The sequence below is a fragment of the Schistocerca gregaria genome, chromosome 4 (genome assembly GCF_023897955.1).
Source record: "Schistocerca gregaria isolate iqSchGreg1 chromosome 4, iqSchGreg1.2, whole genome shotgun sequence".
Taxonomy (NCBI): domain Eukaryota; kingdom Metazoa; phylum Arthropoda; class Insecta; order Orthoptera; family Acrididae; genus Schistocerca; species Schistocerca gregaria.
In genome coordinates, this window is record NC_064923.1 from 432,538,882 (window position 1) to 432,552,089 (window position 13,208).

Sequence of the window (13,208 nt, forward strand, 5' to 3'; positions counted from 1 at the left end):
GGCGCTCCGCGGATCTCACGGACTTCGAATGTGGTCAGGTGATTGGGTGTCACTTGTGTCATACGTCTGTACGCGAGATTTCCATACTGCTAAACATACCTAGGTCCACTGTTTCAGGTGTGATAGTGAAGTGGAAACGTGAAGCTACACGTAGAGCACAAAAGCGTACAAGCCGACCTCGTGTCTGACAGAGACCGCCGACAGTTGAAGAGGGTCGTAGTATGTAATAGGCAGACATCTTTCCAGTCCATCACACAGGAATTCCAGACTGCATCAGAATCCACTGCAAGTACTATGACAGTTGGGCGGGAGGCGAGAAAACTTGGATTTCATGGTCGAGCGGCCGTACATCACGCCGGTAAATGCCAAACGACGCCTCGCTTGTGTAAGGAGCGTGAACGTTGGATGATTGAACAGTGGGAAAACGTTGTGTGGAGTAACGAATGAATCACGGTACACATTGTGGCGATCCGATGACAGTCTGTGGGTATGGCGAATGCCCGGTGAACGTCATCAGCCAGCCTGTACAGTGCCAACAGTAAAATTCGAAGGCGATGGTCTTATGGTGTGGTCGTGTTTTTGATGGAGGGGGCTTGCACCCCTTGTTGTTCTGTGTGTCACTATCACAGCACAGGCGAACATTGATGTTTTAAGCACCTTCTTGCTCCGACCGGCCGCTGTGACCGAGCGGTTCTAGGCGCTGCAGTCCGTAACCGCTCTGCTGCTACAGTCGCAGGTTTGAATCCTGCCTCGGGCATGGACGTGTGTCATGTCCTTAGGTTAGTTACGTTTAAATAGTTCTAAGTCTAGGGGACTGATGACCTCAGATGTTAAGTCGCATAGTGCTTAGAGCCATTTGAACCATCTTACTCCCCACTGTTGAGCAATTCAGGGATGGCGATTGCATCTTTCAACACGATCGAGCAACTGTTCATAATGCACGGCCTGTGGCGGAGTGTTTACACCAGAATAACTTCCCTGTACTGCACTGGCCTGCACAGAGTCTTGACCTGAACCGTATAGAACACATACGGGATATCTTGGAACGCCGACGTCCTGCAAGGCCTCACCGACCGACATCGATACCTCTCCTCAGTGCAGCAATCCCTGAGGAATGGGTTGCCATTCCCCAAGAAACCTTCCAGCACCTGATTGAACGTATGCCTGCGAGAGTGGAAGCTGTCATCCAGGCTAAGGGTGGGCCAACACCATATTGAATTTCAGCATTACCAATGCATGGCGCCGTGAACTTATAAGTCATTTTGAGCCAAGTATCCGGATACTTTTGATCACATAGTGTAGCATTAAGCTTTTGTGAAGCGTGCCATTTCCGGTTACTATAGCAGTTCTTGTCCGGAGACAGTTTTGTCCCAAGCGACTGCTACGGTCGCAGGTTCGAATCCTGCCTCGGGCATGGATGTGTGTGATGTCCTTAGGTTAGTTAGGTTTAAGTAGTTCTAAGTTCTAGGGGACTGATTACCTCAGATGTTAAGTCCCATAGTGCTCAGAGCCTTTTTTTTAACAGTTTTTCTATAAAGACAGTTATAGACTGGTGCGAACTATCTCACACTTGAAAAGGCTCACTGTTATAACTGCCGTAAGCTAATTTTTACTACGAAGCACTAAACTTTTATAGTTTTGTGACGTGTACGAGACTCTTTCCATAAGTAATGCCCCACAATTTTTCCTCAGAACTTGTTTATTCTTAAGAGTGCGAATTTGGCTCCGTTATTAAACAACATTTCTTTTATACGTACAGTTTTTCTACATAGTCTGTATCACGTTCTATGGCTTTAATGCCATCGTTGTGTAAGAGCATGCATTCCCTGTTGGTAAAAGCTCTTGCGCTATCCCGTAGCCATGTCTTCACTGCATGAATTACGCGCTCATCATTTTCAAAGTGTGACTCACGTAGAGAATCCTTAAGTGACCCAAGCAAATGGTAGTCAGAGGGTGCCAGGTCTGGGCGATAGGGTGGATGAGGCAATGATGCCCAGCCGAGTTTGGCGATGTCTTCCCAGTTTCTGAGACTTATGTGTGTATGTGAGTGTGTGTATGAATTGTCGTGCTAGAGCAAAATGTTTTTTTGGTTCTTGCCAGACCGACCACGTCGGAAACGCATCTTGAATCTGTTAAGAGTTTTCGCATATGGCTTTGAATTAATGGTTGACCGTTTTGGCAACACATCCTCGAGAATTACACCGTCACTATCCAAAAAGACTCTCATCATGACTTTGCCAGCAGAGGGGGCTGATGTGAAGTTGTTCGTTTTTTTAGTGATGCGGTTATTGCAACTCCAACCACTGTCTTTTTGTTTCGATGTCAAGATGTTGCGCCCAGGATTCGTCATCTGTGACGATCCGTGATGGAAAGGCCTTTCCATTGACCCCAAACTGCGCCAACAGACCAAATGAAATGGCTTCCTTTGAATCTTGTGGTCTATTATGAGCATTCGTGTACGTCATCTTGAGCACACCTTTGAGCATCCGAGATCCTCGGTCATTGCACACGCACACCCAATCCTCACCGATAGCTGCAGAACCAATTGTCAATTTGTTAAGCGCCGGTCTGTACGAAAAGTGATATTCGCGCGATTCACCTTGTAGAGAACAGTGGCTGTGACAGGACGTCCCGAACGTGGTCGATCATGGAACTCAGTTTTTGCCCTTCTGACTGTTCAGCTCTCTTTAAGCATCGCCGAACGGTGTTGGGCGTAGTTTTTAAGTGGTAGCATACACCACTACAGACATTCGATAAAATTCTGTACAGGCAAATGAAAGTATAAATATCGTTATATCCTGCGAGTTCACTTCGGCAAAGTCTGTGTTCGATCAGATGACAGAAACGTCTTTGATACAGTAAGGTAGATCGTTAGTTAAATCATTTAAGAGCCGCTATAATATTAGTAGCGTCTTGCTAGAACGTAATGGACTCACTGCAGGTCTTCCGTGATCTAGGCTGAGCTCGGAGTTCGGCGCCTTAAAAAGATGCGCAGATGGATACCATGAACTGCACACAAACGTTTGTGGATGTTCACAACTCTTTCTTTTCTCGAAACCTAGAACTCAGTTACAGCCCGTTGCTTGTAACAAGTGTCTTGCGTAGACAGTGACACTACCATTTATCATAATCCTTTGAAACTTCGCGCACGTGTAGAAGAAACATCGAATTTGAAGCATCTGTAGGAACGTTTTCGTACATATGTTACAGACTGTAGAAAAGGAGCATTATTTATTAAACGAACCTCCTAGTTTTAGTGTGAGAAATGCAGTATAACCAACCACTGGACGCAGACGCCGAGCGTACTCAAATCCTCATTTCGTAGTGGAACGATCATGTGTCACACTTTGTAGTGTTCTCCTTTTCCTGCTCGCAACCTGTGAGTTAAGATAAGTTTTGTCATATAACTCTTGGCGACGGACCCAACTTCTTTATTTCTTTTCATTTTCTTCTTTTTACTTGAATCTCTTCCGACGAGACATTGTTTTAGATTATGAAATGGCTTAACAAAACCAAGAAGGTAATTTATTACCGTCACATAATGGAACGCGTAATCTGTGCCGCAACATAAAACTCAGCGCCGCGCGGATTGCAGAAACTAGGACGCCATATCAGCATATACGAATATGGAAAGCACCTCCACATGAAACAGCATTGCGGCCATCCAATTTCACGGGCAGCAAGCAACTAGAACTCTCTTAGAGAAAGAAGTCGATGAGAACAGTGGTTTCTGAATTCGCTATCTTTGCGACTACGGTTGTTCGCTTTGCATATTCATATTGGTCCCAGAGTCGATCTTCCTGGCGTCATTTTTGTAAAGAAGTTCACATATAACTCAACTGAGTGTATATGCTGAACATTCACTACAGAGCCACTGTCGGATTCACCCTATCGCAGCAGTTTAAGTGCCCGTGAAGATGCTCAAAACTATATGTTAATTGCTAAATACAAACGATTCATCTACTGGCGTTCTGAGTTTTCTTTTACTGCTTGTGTGTGTGTGCCAGCACATTAGCGTACTTAAAATAAGGGCATACAACGGGTTTTAAGAAGAGTTGGAGAGACCACAGCACCGCAAAGACCGCCAGTAGTATAACGTGCAACCAATTCTCACCAGAAAGACACCGTTTACGCATTGGAAATGCGGTAGGTGGCACCTACCGCCCGTAACAAGGACGAGTTTGCGTCACGAAAACTTCCCCAATCCCCTTATCTTGTAAACGCGACTCAACATCAGAAATTGGTTTAAATCGCCTAACCTTTTCGAGTGAGGGATATCGTGATCGGCAAATCACGTTGTACAAGAACGTAAACAAATTAAAACATCAATTTACCACTAATTTTAATACTATCCTCCTTCTGGGAAATACAGTCAAGCTTACAGAGTCATCACGGATGTCTTAACAATAGTGACTTGGGTATACAATCGTGTCTATACCCACGGAGAGCTTTCGTACCATCCAGTGCTCATTGTGGCCATGTATCTTGATTCTTTATGGAAGCCATCGCCGAAACGAAAGATTGTTTAGCAGTTTTATTTCTGAACAAGTTGATATATTTGTAGTATTCTTCCTTTTTCACCCCAATAAACTGTAAGGACTGTATTTATTGCCAGCTAAAGGGGTGAGCTACTAAGAAATTTTAAATTGACTGAAGTCTAACCACAGCTGCCAGACGCACAGACATTTTCACTAAGCGTGTGAAATCTGGATTTCTCCCTCGTGGCTGTGATTTGGTAGTTTTTATCTGTTTGAGGCCTATATTGATGTTTTTTTCTTATAGTACAGTGTTGTGGTCACAGTGCTTCAGAAGCGCCAGGGATTTTTAATTAGTACCAAGGCACGTATCTGTCGACCAATGGTGATACAGGCGGAGCATAAAATAGGATAATACTGTACGTGAACATACTGACGCAGAGAAAAAGTAAATATGCTGAGGGCAAAGGTGCAGATGTCTGCGACCCTTAGTGTCCATTTAATTTTTGTTTTTGAATTTTCAGTCAACGGAGCGGTTTTGCTGTAGCTCTCCACAGTAGCCTATCCTGTCCAAGTCTCTTCATCACTCCATAAATACCATTCCATTTCAACCTGCTTACTCTATTCGAGCCTTGGTCTCCCTCTAAAATGCCTTACCCCCCCCCCCCCCCCCCGCCCGTCTTTCCCGGCACATACACACACACACACACACACACACACACACACACACACATTATATACAATGCATGCTTCTGCAGACTTGCATTCGTCTTCTACCCACATCTGCTTGACCATTTTGTACTTTCTGGCAATCTCATTTTTTTGCCGAATTTTTATATATTTTCCTTCGTCAGTTGTTTACAGTGATTGCGATGTTTGTTTTTCATTACGGCAGATATAGATAACATACTTTGATAATAAAAAAATGACCGCAAAATCAAGTCACTGTAATTCTTATAAAGGAGAAATCACGTCATACGAGCTGCTGTTGTCGACAGCACCGTGACTATAACGCCGGCAGCTGCCCAGCACTCCTTCACTTTAAAAGGCCCACATGTGTTTGGGAATGTTGGAGCACGTACGTAGTCAGCTTTCCCTCTGCGGACCGACCATGCGAAACAGCTACGGTTAATAGCGGCATCTCTCAGAGTTTTACGAGGGCCGCTTTATATATGGCGCGTGCGTGCGACAATATTTTTGCGTCGGGACAATGGCGTAGTCCACAGATGGAGGACCGCGGTAGAGGCAACATTCGCTTGTCGCCTGGCAGGAGTAGGGTGATCAGGGTTATAAAAACAGCCATTGAAACATACGCTATGCTCCCAGTGTTATTGTTTGTTAAATGAGCCCTGTGTCATTGTCGCATAGGACGACGTCAACAACCTATTTTTTCTACATAAACCAAATTTTTAACATTATGAAAAAGCATCTCGTAAACAGAACCAAGTTATTTCAAACCTTTAGGACAAGGGTCTTCAGCAGCTTTACTAAGAGTAATACGAAGCATCTATAACAAAATATATATTTTTAAATGTTCTTCGGTATTCAGTCAGGTGACGACGAGCAAATTGTGCATCATTTGGAAGTGGATGAACACCCGAAAACATTTGAAAATCATCATATGCCTAAAATCACACAGAGTATGTGTTAGGTACATGGCTGCCAGGAAGAGGAAGAAAGCCAATGTGCACTCCGTGTTCATACCGGGTGGAGTCATTCCATACGTGGGACGGGTCCTCCCGGCTGCCATGAAGAGCACAGGGTGCAGCCACTGCAGGTGGTGGCTAACGTCGGTACCAATCATGTGTGTCGCTTTGGATCGGATAAGATTCTCTGTTGTTTCGAGCGGCTGATAGAAGTGGTAAAGGCTGCCAGTCTTGCTTGCGAGATGAAGGCAGAGTTCACCATTTGGAACATAGTCGACAGGACGGATTGCGGGCCTCTGGTACAGATTCGAGTGGAGGTTCTCAGTCAGAGGCTCAGACGGTTCTGCGACGACGTGGACTGGGCGGTTTTTTAAGTTAGAGGATATTGGGAAAACACAGAAAGGGCTTCAAATACAAAGGGTGCAAGACGAACACAGGAAGAACGTAAATACAGGAACCATCGGTATATCAGTTGTAAATTGTCGTAGCTGTGTTGGGAAAGTACCAGAGCTCCAAGCGCTAATAGAAAGCACTGATGCTGAACTTTTTATAGGCACTGAAAGCCGTAGATAAGTTCAGCTGAAATTTTTGCGAAGAACCTAATGGTGTTCCAAAAGGATAGGCTAAGCACAGATGGCGGTGGCGTGTTTGTTGCTGTTAGAAGTAGTTTAGCTTGTCGCGAAATTGAAGTACAATGTTCCTGTGAGTGAGTAAGGACAGAGGTCATTCTTTGCAACCGAAATAAAATAATAATTGCGTCCTTTTACCGACCTCCCATTTCAGATGATATAATTGCTGAAAGGTTCAAAGAAAACTTAAGTTTGATTTCAAACACGTACCAGACTCATACAAGTGTAGTTGGTGGTGACTTTAACTTACCCTCGATATGCTGGCGAGAGTAGATGTTTAATTCCAGAGATACAAGTAAAACATCATTCGAAATACTGCTAAACGCATTCTCTGAAAATTATTTCAAGCAATTAGTTTGAGCCCAAGCGCGTATTAAACGGTTGTGAAAACACACATGACGTCTTAGCAACAAATAATCTTGAGCTAGTAATATTCATCAAAAGGGATGCAGGGATTAGTGAGCACAGGGTTGTGGTAGCGAACTGAATATTGTAACCCCCAAATCTTCCAAAAATAAACGAAAAATACATCTATTCAAAAAAGTAGACAAAAATTCACTTGACGCCTTCCTGAAAGACAATCTTCACTCCTTTCAAATTAACAATATAAGTGCAGACCAGATGTGGCTTGAGTTCTGAGAAATAGCATCGACAGTGATTGAGAGATTTATACCAACTAAATTAACAAACGACAGAGCTGATCCTCCTTGGTACACAAAACGGATCAGAACAGTATTGCAGAAACAACAAAGAAACGCCAAATTTAAACGGACGCAAAATCTCCAAGACTGGTGAACTTTTACAGAACCTCGAAATTTAGTGCGGGCTTCAAACCGAGATGCTTATAATAGTTTCCACAACGAAACTTTGTCTTGAAACGTGGCAGAAAATCTTAAGAGATTCTGGTTGTATGTGAAGTATACTAGCGGCAAGACACAATCAGTGCCTTCTCTGCGCGATAGCAATGGAGATACTATCGGCGACAGTGCTGCCAAAGCAGAATTACTAAACACAGCCTTCCGAAATTCCTTCTCAAAAGTAGACGAAGTAAATATCCCAGAATTCGAATCAAGAACAGTTGCCAACATGAGTAACGTAGACGTAGGTGTCCTCACTTAACAAAAGCAAGTCTTCCGGTCCAGACTGTATACCAATTAGGTTCCTTTCCGAGTATGCAAATACAATAGCTCCAACTTCACAATCATATACAGCCGTTCGCTCGACGGAAGATTTGTACCCAAAGACTGGAACGTTGGACAGGTCACACCAATATTCAAGAAAGGTAGCGGGAGTAATCCACTAAATTACATGCCCTTATCATTAATGTCAATATGCAGCAGGATCTGGAACATACATTGTGTTCTAACATCGTGAACTACATCGAAGAAAATGTTCCATTGGCACACAGTCAACATGGATTTAGAAAACATTGTTCTTGTGAAACACAACTAGCTCTTTACCCACACGAAGTTTTGACTGCTATTGACATGGAATTTCAAATTGATTCCATATTTCTAGATTTCCAGAAGGCTTTTGGCAATGTGCGTTACAAGCGGTTTGTAGTGAAATTGTGTGCATATGGAATATCGTATCGTTATGTTACTGGATTCGTGATTTCCTGTCAGAGAGGTCACAGTTTGTAGTAATTGACAGAAAGTCGTCAACTGAAGTGATTTCCTGTCAGAGAGGTCACAGTTAGTAGTAATTGACGGAAAGTCATCGAGTAAAACAGAAGTGATTTCTGGCGATCCCCGAGGTAGTGTTATAGGCCCTTTGCTGTTCCTTATCTATGTAAACGGTTTAGGAGACAATCTGAGAAGCCGTTTTAGGTTGTTTACTGATGACGCTGTCGTTTATCGACTAGTAAAGTCATCAGAGGATCAAAACAAACTGAAAAACAATTTAGAAAAGATATCTGTATGGTGAGAATTTTGGAAGTTGACCCTAAATAAGGAAAAGTGAGGTTATCCACATGAGTGCTAATAAGAGTCCGTTAATCTTCGGTTACATGATAAATCAGTCAAATTTAAAGGCCGTAAATTCAATTAAATATCTAGGAATTACTTATACGAGCAACTTAAATTGAAAAGAACACATAGGAAATGTTGTGTGGAAGGCTAACCAAAGACCGCATTTTATTGGCAGGACACTTAGAAAATGTAACATATCTACTAAAGAAACTGTCTATACTACGCTTGTCCGTCCTCATTTAGAATACTGTTGCACGGTGCGGGATCCTTACCAGATAGGATTGGCGGAGTACATGGAGAAAGATGGGATTTGGGGTGGACATCATTAAAACAAAGACGTTTTTCGTTGCGGCGGCATCTTCTCACGAAATTTCAATCACCAACTTTCTCCTTCGAATGCGAAAATAATTTGTTGACGCCGACCTACATAGGGAAAAACGATCACCATAGTAAAATAAGGGAAATCAAAGCTCGCCCAGAAAGATATAGGTGTTCGTTTTCTCCGTGCTGTGTACGAGATTGGTATAACAGAGAATTATTGTGAAGGGCCGGTCATTGTGGCCGAGCGATTCTGGGCGCTTCAGTGTGGAACCGCGCGACCGCTGCGATCGCAGGTTCGAATCCTACCTCGGGCATGTATGTGTGTGATGTCCTTAGGTTAGTTAGGTTTAAATAGTTGTAAGTTCTCAGATGTTGAGTCCCATAGTGGTCAGAGCCATTTGAACCATGATTGTGAAGGTGGTTCGATGAACCCTCTGCCAGGCACTTAAATGTGATTTGCAGAGTATCCATGTAGATGTAGATGGAGATGGAGGTGTAAATTCAATGAAGCAAGGTGAAAAAAGCCGAAGAACTTTAGACAAAGATGCGATGTATCACCTGCTGTCTATAATTTAAATGTTGACAGCGTCATAAATAAGTAGCAAATGTAATCTTTTAGCGAAACAACCATTGGTTTTTTACTGGCATCACCTGCTGTCTGTAATTTAAATGTTGACAGCGTCATAAATAAGTAGCAAATGTAATCTTTTAGCGAAACAACCATTGGTTTTTTACTGGCATAAAAGATGGTCTGCCGCGTGGGGTGTACCTGTTCGTCACAGTAACAAAGAGTATAATTTTACTATCTCCTCGTAAAAAAACTTATGGTTTTTGATTATGCTACCCAGATTGGGCAGCATTGGTCGTTAACGACGAAACAGCAGAAAAAAGTTGATTAATTTCATTATGTTGAGTGTCGAATTACCTACATTTAAGTGAATAGAAAAATAGAGATATTACAATGTTTAAGTGGCACACTCGAACTGTGGTTTCAAAATAACAGTAGAGATAATCACTATCCTGCTAAGGTTGGAAGCTCCTGTTGATTTTTTCAGTGTTGGCGAATTAAATTTATGTTTTTAGACTCGGCATAGTGCAAAACACAGCGTATTCTTTTTCTGATTACCCAAACATGTTTCGAAACCTAGGTATATGTCATCTTCTGGGGGTCTCGATTTACTTCTCAAAATTATCATACAAAGTCCATGGTTGTTTTTCTATTTTAGGCATAAAATCTGGTGAGACTGAAGTATAATAACTCACAAATGGACGAAGAGCATAAGTACAGGACATACACAACCACTGCTTACGAAAAACTGTTTTCAAAATAAGAATATTGTTTACAACTACTTTGCAGATGACATACCCTTAAACGAAAAAGGGCATAAAAGCAAGCCGACCTGTAGAAATCCATTTACACAAGTAGTGTAGTTTCAGATGAGCAATGAAAACAAAATAAATAAGGTGCACATGTTATAGTTTTTGGCTCAAATTAGAAAAATAGCTATGAACTTTGTATGGTATTTTACAGAAGTAAGTCGAGATCCACAGAAGAGAGGATAAAGCTGTGTAAAGTAATGGCTGTACCAACGTCGTTGTAAGTATGTGAATGTTGGATACATACTAGGCCACAAATCAAATGGACAGACGGACAGAACAGAAACGAGATTTATGAGAGTAGTAGATGGATACACGTTACTTGATAGGAAGAGAAATATATACATGAAAAATAAACACATTTGATCTGAATGAACAAGTAGTGAAATTCAGGATGGAATGGCAACAGCGTGTAAAAAGAATGCAAGAAACCACAACACAAAGTCACTGCGGATGCATGAGACAAAACAAAGAAGAAGGAATATCGCTCGACCAAAGAAAAGATGATTAGAGCGAAATACTTGAGGACAGAACAAACCAGACTCTACTTAATCCTTTGTAACGAAGGCGATGAGGAGAGTTATACAAATCTGCCAGAGCAATCGGTTGGATAAGTTCACGCAGTAGGTAGTTTTCTAATGATTTCAACTTTGGGCTTAAAAAACGAAAGTAAATTTAGAGTTTAACGTTCTGTGGACATCGAAGCCCTTAACGTTGAAGTACACGTTCGGATTTCACAAGGAGGCTTCAAAATGGGGCAGAAACATTCTTTATATTTTATTTATTAACTGTGTCCGTATTCGTCGAAATATGTTTGGGATGTCGCAAAAAAGCATAATAGCCGGAGAAGGATATAAATCCCACTGCTTCCAAATAGGAGTCGTATGTGATAAGCCGTACACTAGCCTGCTCTGTTTGAAATACATTCTGTCCTCATGTCATGAACAAAATGTACGAGAAAAAACAAGGTATTAATTTTTTGTTACTTACAGTTCATCAATTTTTACAATTTGTGCGAGAATAGCTTTTTCATGTCAATTCTAGTGTTAGTTAATCACATTTGCGCCTCATTGTCTCGAATCCGTCTGCTGGTGTAACATAGTTGCAACATAGTTATCCTATACGTATGTGCCATTGCACTTGAAGCTGGGGTCTGGTTTCAGATTATCGCTCTTCAACACTGTTTATGGAATTTTTTTTGTTTTGTATTTTTATTTTTTACATTTTTACTGCAGATATTGCCATTGTTTTGTGCTTTTAGACTCCTCCTCTCAAGAACTATCTAGTGCAATACCTTGGTAGACATAAAGTTGCGGGTCATAACGGTGTAGCAAGATACTGATCTCTACGTGCTTTACCGCCAGCAGAAACATTTTTCTGACATCGTTTTAAATGCTGTGTATGTCCACGTCATGTATGTAGATTAGAGCGCTTCTTGGCGATATTTTTTGTAGCGCTGAGTGCAACACTGTGGCATCTACATCTATTACATACTCCACAGGCCGCCGTGTGGTGCATGGCGGAGTCACTAGTCATTTCCTTTTCTGTTCCACTCGCAAATAGAGCGAGGGAAAAACGGCTGCCTATATGCTTCCGTAAGAGCCATAGGCTCTCTAATCTTACCTTCATGGTCCTTTTGCGAAATGTAGAGTTGGTCTGCAGTCAGCCTTAAATGCCGGTTCCTAAATTTTCTCAGTAGTGCTTCTCGGAAAGAACGTTGCTTGCCTCCAGTGATTGACATTTGAGTCCCGAAGCACCTCCGTAATACTTGCGTGTTGTTCGAATCTACGGGTAACAAATGTAGAAGCCAACCTCTTAACTGCTTCGATGTCCTCCTGTAATCCGACATTGTGCGGATACCAAATACTCGAACAGTACTCAACAGTGGGTCACAGTAGTGTCCTATATGAGGTCTCCTTTACAGATCAACCACAATTTGCTAAAATTCTCCCAATAAACCGAACTTCCACTTCCGGTACTACGGTCCTTACATGCTCATTCCATTTCACATTTCTTTGCAACGTTACGCCTAGATGTTTAATCTGGGTGATTATGTCAAGCAGCACACCACTAACAATGGATTCGAAAATTATGCGTTTGCTTTTCCTGCTCATCTGCATTAATTTACATTTTTCTACATTTAGAGCTAGCTGCCATTCATCACACCAACTAGAAATTTTGTATAAGTCACCTTGTATTCTCCTACAGTGACTCACCTTTGACACCACAGCATCATCAGCAAACAGCCGCAGATTGCTGCCTACACTGTCCACCAGATCATGTGTGTATATAGAAAATTACAGCTGTCCTGTCACATTTACCTGGAATGCTCCTGACGATACCCATGTCTCTGATGGACACTGACCATCGAGGACAACTTACTGGGTTGTTCCCTTCGGAAAAAAACGGATGAGCCCATATTTAAGTAAAAAAAATTGTGTAATTATAGTTTTACATGAAGTCAGTAAGCGGATCAAAATCCTCTATTCAGTCCCTCAGTGAGCATAATGGCACGGAAATAGATGACAGACAGAAGGCCAACATACTGAATTCAGTACTCCAAAATGGTTTCATAGCGGAGGATCGCAATACAGTTCTTCCTTTGTCACCACACGAACGGCGAAACGGCAGTTATTGCGATCTGTGATAGCGGAATACAAAAGCATCTAAAATCGATCAATAATGGAAAGACATCGGAGCCGTATGAGATACACGTGACATTCTATAAGAATTATGTGAAAGAACTTGCTCCCATTCTAGCAGTAGTTTATCGTAGGTCTCTGGAAAAAC

The 13,208-nt window shown here is 42.1% G+C and overlaps 1 protein-coding gene across 1 annotated transcript in view; it reads left to right on the plus strand.

Moving 5' to 3' along the window:
• The window catches only part of LOC126267346 (E3 ubiquitin-protein ligase MYCBP2), a 1,244,949-nt gene that overhangs the window by 445,608 nt on the left and 786,133 nt on the right, over nt 1–13,208 (plus strand). The gene's annotated exons all lie outside the window — the stretch shown is intronic.